Consider the following 19,704-nt stretch of genomic DNA (forward strand, 5'->3'; position numbering starts at 1 on the left):
TGGAAGGCAGCACATTTCCTGCAAGTAGTCTCAAAAGCCTTAGATGCCTGCCGCGTTCCCGTTTAGTTTATTGCTTTAGCAAAGCAGAGTTTGGGGGTGAGATTGTAGATGGCAGGCTTTGGGAGAAATGATTGTTATATTTCATATTAAATGACGTCCTTGAGAAACTCATAAATTGCACTGTAATCCTGTCTTAATTGCTGGGTACGATTCCCGCTACAATACCTTAAATAACTGAAAACATTTGCCTTTCAAAGCCCTAATTCACTTGGACAATAAAAACAGTTGCATGTTTTGCTCTATGGGTATTTTATGCCATTTCCATCACTCCACTGGTTGGTTATTCCTAGGCAGAATAACAGATGATACCCAGGTTGCGAAAGCATTTGATCTTTGATGCTTTATAGCAGGTATGAGTTTGAAATAAAAATCTCTGCCACATGAAGATATGATTCATCCAGTTAGCGTGAAAACAGATTACCAGTTTGATTCCTAGGACAGCTCAAGCAGAATTTGTTAACACTAGGCTGTAAATTTTAAGTACCTAATTTTCTGAGTTAAAGGTAAAGTATGATTGAAAAAACTGGGAAAAGTTTGTGTTACCAGATTCAAAAGTGGGATTTACTATAATTACATAAAATTGTAAAGAAAAAAATAGAACGACACCAAAATGTAGTGGTAGGATTTATGAGCTTCTGTCCCCTGCGGTGCCCCCCTTCCCCCCCATTTTACACCCAATTGAATTATTTTACAGTTCTGGGGGAAAAAATGTGTACACATTATTTAATTGCTACACTTTTCCTTTTTTAAAAAATATTTATCGATTAACAAATATTTATCGAGTATATGTGGTGTACTGCTATAAAGTGAATGGTGGTTTTTTAAAAAAAGATTTTATTTTGGTTTTGGCTGCATTGGGTCTTTGTTGCTGTGAGCGGTCTTTTCTCTTGTTGCAGTGAGCCGGGGCTACTCTTCGTTGCGGTGCGCGGGCTTCTCGTTGCAGTGGCTTCTCTTGTTGTGGAGCACGGGCTCTAGGCACGCAGGCTCAGTAGTTGTGGCGTATGGGCTTAAGTTGCTCCGTGGCATGTGGCATTTTCCCGGACCAGGGCTCGAACCCGTGTCCCCTGCATTGGCAGGCCGACTCCTAACCACTGCGCTGCCAGAGAAGCCCAGCTTTTCCTTTTTTGAGCTGTTCATGTGGCTTGCTTTCTGTCTGTCTCTAGTAGTGGAGAAAACTTTTCTCTTTGTTACATAGTCTCGGGCAGAGACAATTTAGCAACTGTCACTGTCTGGAGAGATTATAGAAGGAATATTGTCAACTTAAGAGTCCAAAGTGTGTCACTGAAATTAAAAAAAATTATGTTTAAAAATAATCCAATTTGAGTTATTATTACTTCGGTTATTATTACTTTACTGTAGACCTGACTTGTGTGTCACCCATAGCCATTGGCCCAAATAGCCAGTTAGAATTATTTGGTACTTAGATGGTTTAATGGCTGTTTCCTCTGTCATAGGAGGTTAGACCAGTTCCTGTTGCTGGGCTGAGGGCTATTGACTTACAGACGTCTTGGAAATAACTCCAGTGCTAATACATATCCTGTTCCAAAGGTTATTTAAACTTTCCTCCTTCAGAAAGAGAAAATCTTGTGGAGTATGTAACCAATGTTTCTTAGATTCAAAATAGAACCCTTTTCTTCCTTTCAAAGACGACATGGGAAAGTCATATTAAGCCCAGTACATTAAAACACCCGGTAAAGGCTAAGCTGGACCTTTTTGTTTTTAATTTAATGATAGTTTTATTTAACCTTAGTATAATAAAAATATTATCTTAACATGTAATCAGTACAAAAGTTGCTAAGATCTTTTGCCTTCTGTTTTTATCTTGTGTCTTTGAAATCTGGTGTATTTTTTTTAACCCTTACAGGGCAACTCAGTTTGGACTAGTCATTTCAAAAGTTCAAGAGCTACATATGACTAGTAGCTATCCTACTGAACAGTGCAGATCTATGTAACCAGAGGTGTATGTAATGTAGCATGGTGTCTGCATTGGTGAAAAACCTCAAGTTCTACAAAATCGCACACTAAAAATTACAGGGCTAGTGGAAAAATAAGGATGAAACATGTCACTCAAAACATATAACTTCGGTGAAGTGAACGGTAATGAGTCAGTAATGTGGATTTGGAAAAATGACATGAAATGATCAGGCAGGCAGCTCAGACTCGAGTGAAGAGTGGTTATACTCACAGTCTTTTATATAGAGTAGAGCTGGTATTGCCAGGGTAGTATGGATGGAAGTAAGCTCTTAGCCATAGGCATTGTTTTCTTTGTTTTATGGGGTTTTTTTGTGTAGATGCACACTTTTGTAGTTTGTTCTGAGTTTTTTAAAAAATCGTGACTGGATGCTGAAAAGCTGGTCTATTTTTAAGGTTTGCCCTTGATCATGATGGTCTGAGGACCTGACTCCTGACATTTTCATCCAGATGGTTAAAAGTTTTGCAGCCTAAGAAGTTTAGTTATTGGAATTCTGCTTGCGTTGTTTTGGTGCTCCTGTTACTGGTCCAGGTCTCAGTCTCCCCTAGGATTATAGTAACAGCACTCCTATTAATCGCCTTCCACCTACCCAGCCTCCCTGGTGCTCCTGGCTGCAGAAGATCCTGGCTGTGATATCTCAGCACGAAGCTCCTGGCCAGTGGGCAGGCCTGGGAAGTGTGTACTTCTGTCCCCTTTGGCTCCTTCCCATATAGAAGACTTGCCAAGTGTCAGTTGTTTATTCCCAAATCTGGTTATTCCAGTTAGACTTATTATTGCAATTTCGGTTAAATATTATGTAAACCTTTGAATGAATGTGAAAAGAGAGTTGGTTTCTATGAAAGCTTGAAGCTGAATGTTTGAGAACCCTTGATAAAAGTGAAGTACTAAAAAAAAAAATGAGACGGTTAAATTAGATGTGGGCCCGCCATTTTCCCCATTTAAAAGGCTTGGGGAAAATCTGTAAGGATTCTGCACACGTTGCTTTACAAGTGGTTCCCTTTTAAGAACCAAGCTTCACTTACGGCCAGACTTCCTTCCCAACAAACAAAAAAGCATAACATGGAGCACCAAGAGTTCTCAAAAACACCTGTAACAGCACATTTATGTGTTCATTACGTTACATGTATGTGCGTATATGTATATAATCTACGTATCTGTATAAGTAGATATATATATATTTTTTAAAGATTTCCTGCTTAGTAAACTTTATATTAGCTAACCAACTTATGGTCCCTATCAGCTCTGATAAGAGCTTCCATTGTGTTTAGCCTTAATCCTCAAATATTAAACTAGACTAGCTTATCTAGTTCATGCCAGGTAGCATAGATAAAATGTGGGCCAGAGTGGCCCTGCTGAGGTAATTTGTATTACTTTTAGAGTTTGTGTCATTCTCAGGATGGCGGAGGCAGAAAGATGAGTGATATTACTCCTCATTTATATGGAGTTCAGAAGCTTGTATCTTGTAATCCAGCAACTGTAATTATTTTGTCTTACTTAGGAGATACTGCTAAAGATCTGTTCCATTTCAAATCCTCAAGCCTACCTGTTAATGGAAACAAGACACATTTGAATCAGTTTCTGCTTAGTTCTCTTGTTTCTTTCCATCTCCCAAGGTACCTCTTCTCCTCATTTCTCTGACTGCCCTCCCCTCCACAAGCCTCGCTTCCTTTTCCCGGCCCCAGACTTCGTGTTTCTGGTCCCTTTTGTCTGTCCATAAAGCCTTTTCTATACTGGCCTCCTCGTCGCAGGCCCCTTTCATTCCAGGAGGTGGGAACTCTGATGACTTTGGTCTACCTTTTTGTAGACAATTTGAGTGAGATTTTTGTTATCCTTTTAGGGTTTAATCTTTCTTGACTTCAGACAACCCTATAGCCTTCTGGCAGCCTCACACTTTTCAGTCAAGGATTTTCATTCATTTCTGACTCAGAATAAAATTGTTAAAAGTAGAGCTGAACCTAGCAGGAAGTGGCAGCACTTGCCGGATATCCTTTTGCTCCTGGTTGAATGATCCTGCCTGCTTCCGGGACTTCCTGTCCTGTCACCTCTTGCAGGTGGCTTTTGTCTCTTTTGTCCTCTTTGTCAGGATGTGCGGGGTGGGAGAGAGCCCACGTTTTGCAGAGGTAGATCCTATCCTGAGGGCCAAGTCTCAGGCACATCTGAGTGGGCAGCTGGACCACAGCCCTGGGCCTTGCATCTCTGTTTGGCTTTCTTTCTACTTCCACCAGTCTGTCTTGCCACAGATTTTACTGCTCTTGTGAGAAGGCCTCCCATACCTTGTGGGACTTCTCTTTGCCATTTGAAGAAATGTGCCAGAGGAGCTTGGATTGTAGGAAACGCTCTAGCATCATGAGGAGAAGATGTCAGTTCTGAAGTAAGTGCCCACAGTTATTGTTTCCCTAGTGAGTTCACAGGAGAGGAAGAGGCTGTTGAGTCCATTTTACAGAAGGGAAAACTGAGGCCGGTAGGCCCTAGCCAGACAGTGAAAGGCTGTATCTCCTCCCCACTTTTTAGTCCAGATGAACTTGAGGTAAAAGGAGTGATCGGAGTAGCCCCGAAAAGGGGAAAATGCCATAATGGGGGCTCTTGGCAGCCTTTGGAGAGGTGTTTTGGCTTGAGAAAGTTGGGGGGAAGTTAAGGCAGTTTGTCAGCCTCCAGGAGCAGGAGTGGATCTGTCTCAAGTGCGTGTTTGTTGTTTTTTTAAACACCAGTTGGTGGAGCTACCCCCTTATCCCCCGCTGGCTGTCTCCTTGAGTCCTCAGTGGAAGAAGAGCTGAGATCCCAGTTGTCCTGGGACCCGGCTGGTTTGTGCTCTGTATTTTAAAAGTGCCCCCACCCCACGCTCTTCGGTGTATCTGAGGGCCGGCCTGGGCTGTGTTTGCTCTCCAGGCTTCCGAATTCATTTGATTTCGCAGGGGCTGCGACAGATCAGCCTCGATGCTTTTTCGCACCTTTATTGTTGCCCCTGACTTTTGCTGCGTAGGGTACCGTGGGGCGCTGGGGGAAATCATTTGCCCTCCAATCCTCACCAGGGTCTGGGCCGGGCAGTAAACAAAGGCTGCCTAGATATGTTAATGAGGCAGCGTGAGTAATGGGAACATTATACATAATTATTCGCATATTCATAGGGTGTATGAGGGCCTTAGAAAGGGGAACGCTACTGGCAGAAGTTCTTGAGAGCTGTTTTGGAGAGCTGGTGTGGCCTAGAAGGCCTAAATTGGATCTTAAGTTCTAATTTTGTTAAGTCTGTCAAGCTCCACCACCCATAAAGAGGAAGGCAGTGAGCATTGAAATACTGGCAGCAGTGTTTAGTTACCTTGAGTCCTAGAAGGTCATAAAATTCATAGCCACAAATTTTGCCCCTCCGTGCTCCCAGTACAGGTCTTCTCACGTATTTTCTCCAGTACAACCAGGAGTTCTTTCCCAATGATAGTTTTGGCTGGGGGTGGGGAGGCATGAGAGGGGTGGGTTGTGTGTGTCTTTTCCATCAGGAGACTCTCTGGTTTATGTGACAGCAGCCCAGGTATCTAGTGACTGAATCACCCAGGGGAATGTGGGAGCCATTTGGGCGCCCTGTTTTATTGCTCTCTTTTTAAATCTGGGTGGTTCTTTCTCCATTATTTCCCAGCCACAATTTGGGTTAGGGCTACAATGGTTGTGTGTGTTATCTCTTGGTTCTTATTTCTGCCAGCTGTTAAAAGTGTTTGGTGCCTCTGGGGGCAGAAACAGGTGCCAGGAGGAAATGAGAAGGGATTAGGGCTGAGCATGTGTTTCTTGCATTTATTCCCTCCCTAGGTTTACAGAAGGGGTGCTGCATGAATGCTTATTCTGTTAAGCAGCAGTTGGATGTTGACCTAATCAGGACTTGGAGTGTTTTGTGCTTTGAGTCCATGCCTTATTGCTAGTATGTGGGCTTGGGGAATTTAATGCCTCAGATTGGGACAGGCTTGTTTTGAATATGTAGGGCATCTCTGTGGTTATAGTGGACAAGATTGGGAATATGAGCTGTGTGACCCTGAGCAAGCCACATAACCTCGCTGGGCTGCTTCCTCACCTGGAAAACTTGTTCCATGCACCTCACAGGCTTGTTGGGAGGGTCAGTAAGATTTTTGATGTGAAAGCACTTTGTAAACTGCATACTATGCACAAATGCTCAAGAAGGTATGATTACACAGTTGGAAATCACCAACCTGGAGACATCAGGTCTGTCGGCAGCCTTCCAGGCTGACTCAGGAGTAAATGAATCAGATGAATTCTATACTTTGCCTCTTAATAAGCCAAATGAATAGCAACAGATATTCTGAAGCCCATTTTGGGATATAGAACAAAGCTTTAAAGATTAGAAGGTGATTATATTCAGTATCTCATAATAACCTATAATGAAAAGGAATCTGAATAAAAAATAAAAAATGTATAATTGAATCACTTTGCTGTACACCTGAAATTAACACAATGTTGTAAATCAACTATAATTAAAAAAAAAAAGATTAGAAGGTGATGTAATCTCTTCCCAGCCCCACTCTCTGGTGGTTGAATCTCTTCTCTATTATCCAACACTTGACTTCTGAATATGTCTGGGTGGTGAGTTAGAAAGACTGACAGATTGAGAATTAAGATTAGACCGGCACTGAATCTTTGCACAGAGACGTTTCACCAAAGATGTTTAACCTGGCTCTCGAGCAGTAATCCTTGAACTTGAAACTCTGACCATGAACCTTCAGTGGATCCAGTCTAAGCTGCGTTTGTCCTCAGCACAGCATAAAAAGCCCTTGCTCTACCTTGAGCTTCTGGCCACCCGTTCCACTGCAGCTGAGCCAGCCTCTTGGCCTTTGCACATCTTGGTTGCTCAAGTTGCTCAGGGGACGGATTGCCTGTGGAACCCACCTTGACCACGCTGAGGCCTGACTGGGCAGCCTGCCACCCTCTTCCCCAGTCAGGCAGAGCCACACCCCTTTTCTGTGGGCCCGACTCCTCACACGTACCTGTAGGTGCTGGAATTAGTGTTTACATGTGTCTCACCCTATTAACCCCACACGATTAGAGGCTGAATTTTCTGTCATCACACAGTTTAGGAAATATTTGTTGACTTGAAGCTTTTGGAGTATTTCAAATAATACCCACTAGTGGGAGGGAATTGGTAAGGGTCTAGTGGAAAAAGGTGAGCTTCACTAATCAGAATTTCACAGCTGAGAAAACCTGAGGTGTCTAATAACAAAGGTTGCACGTTTTATCAGTGACAGCCGGGGCATGAAACCCAGCCCCTGATATAGTGGAAGGCCAGCTGGGGTAATGCTTTTGGACCGGCTTTCAGAGATGCTTCCTCCTGCCAGATGGATCCTCAGTTATCCATGGTAACTGCAGTTATTGATTCATTTTCATGGGAAAATAAAATCTACATGTAATCCTCATACCTAATTGGGCCAATAGGGTTTGTCCCCCATTGAAAACGATTCTTTTTGCCTTACAAGAAATCATTCAACTCCAAGAGCAACACAAAGGTAAAGTCTACTGCAGTTACCTACGGGGTGCTCCTGCACTTGTAGATAATGTCGTTTTACCTATGTGGGCTCATACTCCTAAGAGATGTTCTATTCCGTGCTCTTTGCATTTATATCTCATTTCAATTATCAAAATATGATTCTGCATCATTATTTTTAATAGCTGCTGGGCACTCGGTCAATCTGTACCACAGTTTTCTTGACCCGTCTGTTCTTTTTTTTTAAAAGTTTTTGCGGTACGCGGGCCTCTCACTGTTGTGGCCTCTCCCGTTGCGGAGCACAGGCTCTGGACACGCAGGCTCAGCGGCCATGGCTCATGGGCCCAGCCGCTCTGCGGCATGTGGGATCCTCCCGGACTGGGGCATGAACCCGCGTCCCCTGCATCGGCAGGCGGACTCTCAACCACTGCGCCGCCAGGGAAGCCCGACCTGCCTGTTCTTGATGGTCTTTTCACAGTATGGGGGCTGTCGTCCACAGTGATGTGTGCAGTATGCTTTTCCTGTATCTTTTTGCACTTAATTCCAAACTCCTCAGTGTGGAACTACCACTTTGTGTTACGTGTGTTTACAATTCAGATCCCTTTTACGTTGTTTTCTGGGAGAGAGACTGTACTAATTTACAGTCCCCCAGGTAGTGCCAGCGGGTTTGTCTGTTGGCTTTTAAAAACCAATACAGGCACTTGTAATAAGTAGTAAAGATGTCAGGTGGGTTTTATTTAAGTTTCTATTTTCTTTCCTTGTCCTCTCTCAGGGCATTAGAACTAAATGAGATAAGATACGGGAAAGCACTTTGTAAAACAAAATTGCTCTGAGAACACAATGTGTTATTTAGTCAGGATGACTGTAGCAGTAAAGGAAGAAGCGTCTGTGGAATTGTACAATTACATATTTCATGTTTATGAAATGCTTTTTTTGTGAGGATGTGACATAACTTTAAAATGACCCCAGAATCCCATTCTTTTCGCAAGTGATTTCAGCCTTGGTTGTGAGGTGGGTGTTGTACGGTGACAAAGGTCCCATTGGGCTCTGGCTTGGAAGACTGTTCAGTCACATACAGCTGACGTATTCTCTGACTCTGTTAGGGGTTAGAAAATATGACATTGTCTTTGTCTTCAGAGAATTTGCAGTTCAGTTGACAGCAGAGATGCCAAACCCTGTGGGAAGAGAGCCGGTGACCTTGGGTAAATCACTTCCCCTCAGTCTCAGTTTCTTCATGCATAAAATGGGGAGACTTAGACTTTCATGTATTGGCCCCTCAAGGTCATTTTGGGGGAGGCAGAATCGTACTTTAACATGTGAAGTGCTTTATAAACTAACTATCTAGACCAGATTATTCTTATTTTAGGTCCTGCAGGTCTTTGTGGCTGTAATTCTCCAGCCTCAAGGTTGAAGAGGGAACACGATGTTTCTGGGTCATCCTTGCTGATTACAGCCTATCTGGGTTGTCTGAGGAAGAGGATAGAACTGAAAATAATATAGATGCTTTTTCTTCCAAACTTAAGGTGAAATGCAGTGTGATCTTTGTATCAGACACACTTTTTGATTGTTCTGATGATGGCTTTTTATCATCCTCCCTCCCTCCATGCGAGAATGAGGTGATATCCCAGAACTGCTAAGAAGCAGCATTACTTTTTGGCATTTAAGAGTACTTTTGGATAAACTTCTTCACCTTCGTTTTCATTCTTCAGTAAAGATGTCTTTACTTTTTAAATTTTAATTTATTTTTATTTTTGGCTGCATTGGGTCTTCGTTGTGGTGCGCAGGCTTCTCATTGCAGAGGCTTCTCGTTGCAGAGCACGGGCTCTAGAGTGCAGGCTCAGTAGTTGTGGCACATGGGGTCAGTAGTTGTGGCTCACCAGCTCTAGAGCGCAGGCTCAGTAGTTGTGGCGCATGGGCTTAGTTGCTCTGCGGCATGTGGGATCTTCCCGGACCAGGGCTTGAACCCGTGTCCCCTGCATTATTAGCAGGCGGATTCTTAACGACTGCACCACCAGGGAAGCCCAAGATGTCCATTTAGAAATGAGGTAGGACTTAAATGTTTATTGGTTTTACCTAAATTGCCCCCTTTTCCATTCTTCTGTTGCCCAGAGCATGAAAACGCTGTGCGTTCTGTTTTCAGCTTGTGATAACGTCTTGATGTTGGGGGATGAAAGAGTCGATGTGATGGCGAGGATCCGTGGGCTGGAGTCCCAGTTAAATTGGTAGCACATGGCTTCCACCTGCAGTAGCTCCCTGCCACCAGGACCGGGTACTTGACACATGCCACGTGACTCCTTTCCAAACTGATGATCCCGAGTGGCCGAGGCTACCACCTTTGATAGGTGCCAAACGGGCAGTCAACCTGGTTTCTTAATCGTTTGAAAATGACGAAAACACTTGGCATTGCTCTGTAAAGAGCTCATTCCCGTGCATTTAGGAGGGTTTAGCAGGGGACGGGGAAACAGTCTCACTAGTAAGCCTGATTCTTGTGTGGTTTTTGTCTGACATTCGATTCCATTTGCTCTGCAGCCTTTTCACTGGGACTTGTAGTTGGTTACAATTTTTTGAGGGGGGTTTATTTGATATATTTACTTATATACATCACACCTTATTCCAAAAAGGATTTAAGGCCATAATGAGCAGTCATCCTGGGAGCAAACAGTTTTTGCTTTGATCTGACTTGAAGTTCACTTTCTAAATCCCCAAAGTGACAACCACATTAAAATACGGGCAGCGAACACTTGTCCTCAACCCACCAGTGTTTGGGCTGAGTAGCCTTTTGTTTTAGCTCTAAAATCTTGACCTAAAACTTTAGTTAAAGGCAAGGTTTGTTAAGTAATATTGGTATTGACACCCTGAGAGAACTTTTAATGTGGAAGAATTCTAAAGATGCATGAAAGTAATCCCCAGTGGTGATCACATCCTTGAATGGCAGAGATCAGATTTCTATTTAAATGCCAATGCAGTTTAATACCACCTTTTTCCACCATGCAGGGGGTCAGGGAGGGTCTGGATTTAATAAATGAACTTCTTTGGGGGAAGCGATTGGTACATGTGACTGCATGGTCCAGCATTCTGTGTTTTTAAAAATGTTTGCAAATACTCATTCTGTACCATAATCCTCAAAACTGCTGTTAGGATTCCAAACCATTGTGGTTTAAACTTTGCTGGAATCTGAAAGGTGGCTGACAGAGTGAAAGGAAATCTCCTTAAGTGAAGAACCCATTTGACTTGCCTGATTGTCCCAGGCTCTGGGCTCTGGGCATATCTGAGCCACAGGCCTAGTCTCCTGGTGGAAAAGGTTGGGGAGTACTGGTTTCTTTCTCCTGGACTGCCCCCCACCCCAGCTCAATATAAACACCATCATTTAGTCCTGTAGAAACTCCTGATACAAATATAGACTTGCAGAGCCCTGAGAAGCACACTCTTTTGTACTCGTGATAAATCAGAACTCTAATGATGCTATAAAAATGGGTTTTCTTCTGGCTCTGGTAAGCTAGGAAGCACTGGGAGGTCAGGAAGATGACGGGTCTGACTTGGAAATAGCTGAAGCTGAAAAGTGGCTTTTTTTCTTTTCTTCTAATTCTGCTCCCTGCTCCAATTACATGGAGCTGCTACCCCAATGCTGACACGGCCCCAATGAAACACAGTTTTACTCTGGAACTACTAGCCTTTTTCCTTTGCATCTAACGTGAGACTTGCCGAAGTTGTCATGTTATTTCCTTCCAGAGTTTTTTGGAGCAGTAGGCAAAGCCTCTTGGGAATATAAATAATGATGATTATAAAGAACAGTTAGGGGCTTCCCTGGTGGTGCAGTGGTTGAGAGTCCGCCTGCCGATGCAGGGGACACGGGTTCGTGCCCCAATCCGGGAAGATCCCACATGCCGCGGAGCGGCTGGGCCCGTGAGCCATGGCCGCTGAGCCTGCACGTTCGGAGCCTGTGCTCCGCAACAGGAGAGGCCACAACAGTGAGAGGCCCACGTACTGCAAAAAAAAGAACGGTTAGTTTACCAAGGAAGACCATTCATTATCTTTTTCTTTTTTAAAAAATAAATTTATTTATTTATTTATCTTTGGCTGCGTTGCCTCTTCATTGCTGCACGTGTGCTTTCTCTAGTTGCCGTGAGCGGGGGCTACTGTTCGTTGTGGTGCGCGGGCTTCTCACTGTGGTGACTTCTCTTGTTGGGGAGCACGGGCTCTCGAGCGCAGGCTTCAGTAGTTGTAGCGCATCAGCTTAGTTGCTCCGCGGCATGTGGGATCTCCCCGGACCAGGGCTCGAACCCGTGTCCCCTGCATTGGCAGGCGGGTCCTTAACCATTGCGCCACCAGGGAAGTCCTAGGCCATAATCTTTGATTTGCAAAAGCTTTTACAGCTGAACATTGTTTGCTTACAGTTTAATACAAATGAAGGCCTTAATTGTACCTATTGTAAGAGGAGTCCTTTTACTCCACTTGTACACGGAGGAGGTCATCTCAATAAAGAACAGAACACATTGCTCAGTTCTAACTGCTCGTTTCTCCGGACAGGCATTACATACGGTCCAGGGAAGACCTGGGGTGGTGCTTCATGGTTGCTTTTTTCCTACCATCAATGGCACAGAACCCTCCCTGCTGAGTGTGAAAAGATTTTTAAGGCTGATAAGTGACCGAATGTACTTTTGGAGTCCCTCCTCTGACTGCTTCCTTCCCAATTTACAAATCCAACCAAAGACGGTTTTAAAACGAATTTAAGGGACTTGTCTAAGTAGGCACTGACATTGGATAAATATGGTAGGCTGTCATGCTCTTAATTAAAGCCCACAACATAGCTGCAGGGAAATAGGAAGCCTCCAGTTGCAGTTTTTATTTTTTGGGAGATTATAGTTACCCCTCATCACACTTTTCAGTCTAACTACAGTGTGTGTGTATATATATATATTCTTGGCATACATTGCGGTCCTTGGCTGCTGTATCTTTAGCAAAGTGTCAGCCCCTTTTAGCCCTTTCTTTTTTAAAACTCTCATATCCCCAACTTATTCCAGTTCCTTTGGCAGTTCTTCAACTATGTTTCTTTTGGCGTTCTACTGGTGGTTCAAGACAGAAAGGCATCCTAGGCATCTCAGTCTTCCCTGAGTGATCTTGGATGTGAATGTGATTTTTTCTTTTTTTTCTCGCTTAACAGTTCGGTGGTTTTTAGTATATTTGGAGTTGTGCAATAACACCGCGATCAATTTTAGAACCTTTTCATCACCCCAAAAAGAAACTCTATACCCATTGGCAGTCACTCCACATCTCACCCCAGTTTTTCTAGTCTTTGGCAACCACTAATCTACTTTCTGTCTCTATGAATTTGCCTATTCTGTACATTTGATGTAAATAGAATCATACAATATGTGGCCTTTTGTGACTGGCTTCTTTCACTTGGCATAGTGTTTTGAAGGTTCCTTCATGTTGTAGTGTGTGTCAGGACTCGGTTCCTTTTAATGGCTGAATAATACTCGATTGGGTGGGCATACACCACATTTTGCTCATCCATTCATCAGCTGATGGCTATTGGGGTTGTTTCCACCTTTTGGCTCTTGTGCATAATGCTTCTGCGAACACTTGTGTGCAAGTTTTTGTGGGGATGCTGCTTGCACTTCTCTTGGAATACCTCAAGCTAGACCGTCTTGCCCATCTAGGTGATTACTACTGATATATTTATTTACTGCTCTTCCACCTGTGAAGCTGTTCCTCTTAGCCTGGGTCCCAGAGCCTCCTGTGTTCTGTGCGTCAGAGGGCTGCATGGGACCCTCTCCTGCGGGGGGCAGCTGCCTTGCCTTGGGGTGGTGGGGTTCTCACTTTCCTCCCTGTCTGGCTGCTACTCTTCACTGTTTGTGGGTGGCCAGCAGTGGTCTTATTTCCCCTCCCCCTTTTCTTTGCAAGCTCTGAACACTTGGTCAGGCGTGAGAAAGTGGTGGGGCTTGGAATTTCATCACGGGATGATTGGCTCTTTGTGGGTGCTCAGGTGTTTTGGGTTGTCGTTCTGGGCCTTCAGGTGCATCTCTGCATAGCATTTACCACGTAGTTTTGGGAGGAGCCAGGAGTTTAAAAACCCTGGCTCCGCTCTGGGCGGCAGAGTAGGACCGAGGGGCTGTTTTCCTGTCTTACCTTTGGTTTTTGACTTTGTCGTGGTTACCGCTGTTGACGTGCTTTGGCAAAAGACTGTGGGGAAGAGAACCACCGTCTACCTAGAAATTCGCCTGATTTTCTTGCTCCTTCCAAGCCGCCTTTTACCTAAACGAAAAATGCTTAAAAATCAAAACAGGGCCTCATAACAAACTCCTTTAAGAAATGGGAGTTCTTTTAAGGAAGAGGGATGGTGCCATGTTTTCTTTGGATATTTCTGATTTTTTCCCCAGATTTATTTTTCCCAAGTTGGTGTGAGATTGTTGAGATGAGATCAGTCTCCTACTTGAGTAGAGCACTTCTGGCTCATTTTTAAGTGTTCGTAGAAAGTATGAAGCGATAGAAGAGAGTTGGAATGGTGGGGATGGAAAAAAGCCCCATGACCAAGGGTGCTGGAGGCCTTTGGAGACTTGGACATTGTGGGTTCTGGTTCTCTGGGAGTGATGACTTGGTGTGGGTGTCCCTGCCTTTCCTCGAGGTTCCTGGTGATAGGAAGCCAAAGGCTAGTGTGTTAGCATTTGGGGATCTTATTACCTACTGCTCAAGTTCAGTGTCAAAAAAATTCATTAATAACGAGATTAATCACGTTTTTCCACCACTCCCCGGTTTTTCTGGTACAGCTCTCGGTTCCAGATTGACTCTTGTGTCACTGATTTGCCTTACCTAAAGGGCAGATGGCTGTATTCACTATTTTCTCTGTAGTGGCTAACTAACCAAGAATTTGCAAGGTAAGATACCCACCTCAATTTAGAAGGTGGTAGGTGTGAGTGAGTGAGTGAGTGTATATGTGTGTGAATATCTAAGAAGGAGTTGCTATTTTAAACTTTGCATTGTTTAACTGGAAATCTGTGTTCTGTTCTGCCAGGCTGCCTTTGTGTGGTGTTACCTATAACCTACACACATACTTGTGCCATTTCAAAAGCAAATGCCACATCCCTCCTACTAAAATTGCTTATTAGAGCTAATTTTACGAATTGAGTTAGAACTGCCCTATAATGTAATGCAGAATATTTCCCAATAATGCCTAGGTTAACAATGATAGTCTTGCTGTATTGTGCAAAAAAGGCTTCTGTTCAGACCCAGCTGGGTTTCAGGCTTAATTCATTGCTCTATGGTGGGATCACCACAGCTGCTGTGGGGCCTTTACAAATGCAAAAAAGCTGTCAGTGTTTGTTTCATCAGCTGCATAAGTGATGAGGCCAAGTTGAGGAATCCATTCCAGTGCGCAGTGTGCAGGCTGTAGCCATTATTGTTTACAGAATTAGTGTGTTGGAGCTTTAAAATAGTTGGCACATCGACCGCCCTTTAAAAGCACAAGACTAAGGGACAGGACCAGTTGGTTGTACTTGTAATGTTGGCCGGATCCAACCCAGCCCTTGTCTTTGACAGTTGCTTGCCCCCGTCTGTGCTGTGGGACTGACCCGCTCTTGGACAAGGCAGGGGTGCTGAATTCATGTCCCTTTCGTTCTGCATCTCAGACTTAGGTTTGCGGTCTTCTTCTTCTTCTTCTTTTTTTTTTGGTTAGAGTTTTTCTTGTTATTTTAGAGTCCCATAATTGTAATTGAATTTTAAAGCCTTAATAATCCTCCTAGCTCCAAAGAGATATAGGACTGTCAGCTGGGACTTCAGATATCTGTGCAATAATGTTCCAGATCCAGCTCTATGGGGTTTATTTTGTGAAGTGATATCGCTTTGGGAATTGTCCTCAAGTCTCCCTGTGGATACAGAAGTGAAGCCTACTTCTTGGCTACAGAAGGAGACAGTGGACAGGTCACTTTCCAGCCAGTTAGGGGGTATCCCTGCAGGGTTCCTCAGTGGTTGCTGACCCCCTTCCCTAGGGACCTGGTGTAGCCATGGCAGGACGTCTAGTCCCTTGAGGGACCTGCATCCATGGTGTGTCACGGGATAGTGTAGAATCGTCCCTTTCATTTTAACCTGATTGATTTTCAGCCCCCTTCTCAGCTCAGGGGTCTGTCTGAAAGTCATGCCTCATGGAATCGGAGGGCACTGGTGGTAGCCAGTCTGTACAGGTTTTAAAAGCGGAGCTTGTCAGGTCTCTTAGCCAACGGGGATGAATAACGGTGCTTCCTTCCTCCCAGCTGGAAAGGTCCCAAAGTGTTCTCCCATGTTCATAAAAAAGATGGCACGAGGCTCAGGGTCTCCAAATTAAAGGTCAGTACTGATCAGCTTTATCTCAAATAACTGTCACATCTACTCTTCCTAATTCCTTTATGTCTCTACGTTTTACCCTACAGAGTGTCTGGAGCCCAAGAGGACAAATGGGTCCGATGAATCCCATGTGGTATTTGAACTGATTAAGCAGAGTTTGGGGATCCTGGTATGTCCTCCCTTGAAAAGAGCTTTCTTGAAGGGAGAGGATGGTCTTGGACAAGCATATTTTAACTCATACAGTGAACTTGCATATAAAGTCAAACATCAGTCTAGATTTTTTACTTTCTTCCTGCAGCCCCTCCCAGCAACCGTGACACTCACCCTGGAACAGTAGTAATGAAAAGGAAAATAGCAAACAGTGAGTTCCACATCCTCTGCCCCTGGGGGAAAAAAACTACCTCTTAGGGCCTCAGAAGGAAACGGCAGTTTCCTGGGCCTCGCTCTCCACCCAGGGTGCTTGGCTGCCCTTCAGGAACCGCATTGCCTCACCTGTTTCTCCTGGCTGCTGTGTGTGTTGTATATTTTGGCTTTAGGAGTCTCTTATCAATGACAAGCTTTTATTGACATTATGAGGCAGAAACGTGTTTTTGTGTTAGCTTATATGGAAGTACTGCATCGTCTGTTTTAAAACAATTTTGTGAGTCCATAATCTGATGGAGCGTGTGTGTCTTTGTGAACATCATCTCACCACTCCTGGAGACCTCAGTTGCCTGCCTCCTAGGAAACCGCTCTAAATGTCACCCTGCCATGTACTGGCTGAGTGCCCTGGGAGATCACTGGGCCTCATCTGAGAGCCAGCCTCAGTGTTCTGCACTGTAAAATGGGATGCAGATGCCTCCATGAGGGAAGACGAGGTGTTCTGTTTGGTGTAACTGTGTTCCCTTATGCTGCACATCAGTGTCGCTCTCTTACAGCCGCTTGGTGGAGGGTTTGGACTAATACTGACGTATTGCAGCTTGCTGGATGGCAGATGATTAGTTAAATCGTTCTCCTTTGGCTGTGGGGAGAGGTGGTGAGCTCAGCACAGAGCCTGAGCTTCCTGGAGTGTCATTCTCCTGAACTCAACGCCCTCCACCCATCCAAAGAAAAATCTTAGGCGAGCAGCTCACCAGCATCAGATGTAGCATTCATTGGCTTTGCTTTTCCCATGTGGAGGTTCAGAGATCTGTTTGAGGGGAAGCAAAAGGCCTGGGGATGCCAGCGACTGGGAAGGGAGCGGCTGAATCCTAACCAGCTGATGTAAATGGCTTCAGGTGCCGAGGAGGGAACGCCTGCTCCCTGGCAGGGCGACAGTGGTGAAACAGTCCAGGTTGAACTTGTTGTTAGAATCAGGTTTCAAACGATAGTAAAAATGTGGACGGACTCGAATACTCAGAATGGAGTGTGCCGATTCTGGTGAGTTTTCTGGTTGGTTGTTTCAACCCCTGCTGTTGAAAGTCTTTATGGGAGGATATTTCATTGGCTCTCCTGCCTTTAGAAGTCCGCTGTGATGTAGGAAGGAGATTTCACCTTGGTTTCATTACTGGGGACCTTACGGGGCCTCCTGGCTGTTAGTCTGACAGTTCTTTGTTACCGTACACCCGTCTGGATGGGATCAGAGGTTGCTGGGCTGTGTGCATGCTGATCCCCAGAGGGCTGTGTGTTTTACCTACATTCTGAGGATGTGGCTGTGTTACTTGGGGCCCTGGAAGTAAGCTCCATTCATCCGAGGGTTCAGATGAGGAAAGTGGTTCTGTGGAATGCACATTCGCATGGCCCCCCAGAATGCTGCTGGGTCAGAACTCCTGTGTCTTAGCCCCAGAGCGACAGAGGGGGGATGAGTCGTTTATACTCTGGCCACGGTATAAATGGGGGGGACATGGACTCCTCCCCACTCAGAGGGTGGATGGCTGGTGGATGGAAGTGAAAGCTTTGCTTATGAAACTATCTGCTCACTGGACCCTGTGCTGAGGGGCGGTGCCGCCACTCTTTCCCTTCTCTGGACCTACCCCTTGATGCAGAAATTTCAACCAAAGCCTCCAGACCCTCTAGGGTGACACATTTGACCAGAATTAGCCTTTTGAAAGGGCACAGCTAGGGCTTCCTGCATAAGCGCTTCAGCAGCACAACCAAAAAGCTCGTCAGCTTGGAGCTCTGATTGTTGTTGACCGTGGTTATCTTGCTGCTGCTGATAGAAACGAAAAAAGCTCATTTGCCAAGGGGACTGTCCGTCTCCTTGCCAGGAGTGCAGCTTAACTCTGGGCTTCCTCTGGTCGGAGGAAAATGGTCGCTTCCTCCCTCTTCTCTTTTCCATTTATCCAGTTGTGGCTGAACTGCTGGGGGAGGCCTGCGGAGAAGGGGGTGAAAGAAAGAACAGCTAAAAAGTGGTTGTGCAGAATGTGTCTGGAAAGGCCGGTGGCTTTAGAAAGGGGGTAAAGTGGGAGGGGGTGACAGTCGCTGAAGCATGACAAGCCTTCAGAGGCCCCTGGGACTTAAAAACAAAAAAGGGAGCTTTCTGCAGATCTTTCACACGCACACGTCTTCCTTTCCTCCGTCCATTCCCCCCTGCTGGTTTGTAAATCTCTCAGTTGGACATTTTTAACATGGGAGTGCTTCGTCCTGTGCTTCAGTTGGCAGGATGCTCACATGCAGCTGCAAAGAATTTGCTTCTCCTTTTCACAGCATCTCTCAATGAAAAGCATTAGTGGGGCTACAAAACAAAATAAAAACTTGAGGGGTTTTCAGAAGTGGAAGCCAAGTTTAATTAAAGTCAAGGAAGTTGGGGCTATATAACTCTTTTGTTAAGTCTTTTCAAGTCAGGCGTGTGCCCGTGGCCGGCAAGGTGGAAAGTGCCGGGTGGCTGCCCCCAGTTGGGAAATTTGAGGCCTCCGTGTCTGGCCTGTGTTTGGGGAACATCCTAGAGTTTATCAGAAGATGTGCTGAGCCGTCACCTCTTGTTGCCCCTTTATTAGGTGCTTGCCTCTTTCTTGTTAGAGGAGGAAAACCCTTAAGTGGCCTCTGTCTCGTCACACCCCTGCTTCCACCCCCAACCCTAGACCAAGCCCCTGGACTGTAAAACTTCTTATAAAAAGTGAAGTTTCTGACTTGATAACTGCCTTCTCTCGTTGGCTTTTTAACCTTTTAGTGTACTTTGGAGGTACTCCTGAGCATTTTCTTGGGTGATGGGTCATTTGCTTGGTCTTGGAGATTTTGCACATGTTCACAAACGTGTACATTTGCGAGCGCCTTTGGGAGGAAACCCTCCCTGTTATGCAGGCGGTCTGTATGTGTGTCTGCAGTGCTGACTGCAGGGACCGGAGCCCAGGCAGGGTCCAGAGCCCAGGCAGGGTCCAGTCAGGCCTGGATTGTCAACAGGAAGGAAACTGAGAATTTACCTCACAGGTTGAAGAGAGGTACATTTAATGTTTGGTGACAGGGCCTTAAATTGAGTTTTGCCAGGAGACTGCTTAGCTTTATTCCTGATATTCCTGAGTAGTCACAGAAATTGTGTAATTGTGTGTGTTTTTATAAAAAAAATTTTTTTTTTTTAAAGACACAAGGTATTGGTACACCCAGTGAGCTCAGTCGGTAGAGCATTGAGACCCTTAAAGACGAGGAATTCTGTACAAAAGGAAAACACTGTTTCGTACTTTCATAGATTCTAGCGCTTTTCTTCTGACTGAGGAAACGATTTACTCAGGATCTTTTTTGGGTGTTTTCGTGTATTTGATCCTAACCATTTATTAGGTAGTCTGACAATCTTCTCTCATTTCATTGGTATAGAATTGGTGCTTTAAGAAGCTTAACGGTTTCAAGTGCTGTCAGGCTGACGTGTCCTGGGGCCTGGAACTTGAAACCGTACTTTTGGACTTGACAGTAAACGTGTTGTAGAGGTGCTCAG

General features: G+C 44.9%; 1 protein-coding gene across 5 annotated transcripts in view; it reads left to right on the forward strand.

Annotated features, from left to right (window-relative positions):
- JARID2 (jumonji and AT-rich interaction domain containing 2) overlaps window positions 1-19,704 on the forward strand; it is a 241,142-nt gene that overhangs the window by 4,109 nt on the left and 217,329 nt on the right. The window lies entirely within an intron of this gene.

The sequence above is a fragment of the Delphinus delphis genome, chromosome 10 (assembly GCF_949987515.2).
Source record: "Delphinus delphis chromosome 10, mDelDel1.2, whole genome shotgun sequence".
Classification (NCBI taxonomy): domain Eukaryota; kingdom Metazoa; phylum Chordata; class Mammalia; order Artiodactyla; family Delphinidae; genus Delphinus; species Delphinus delphis.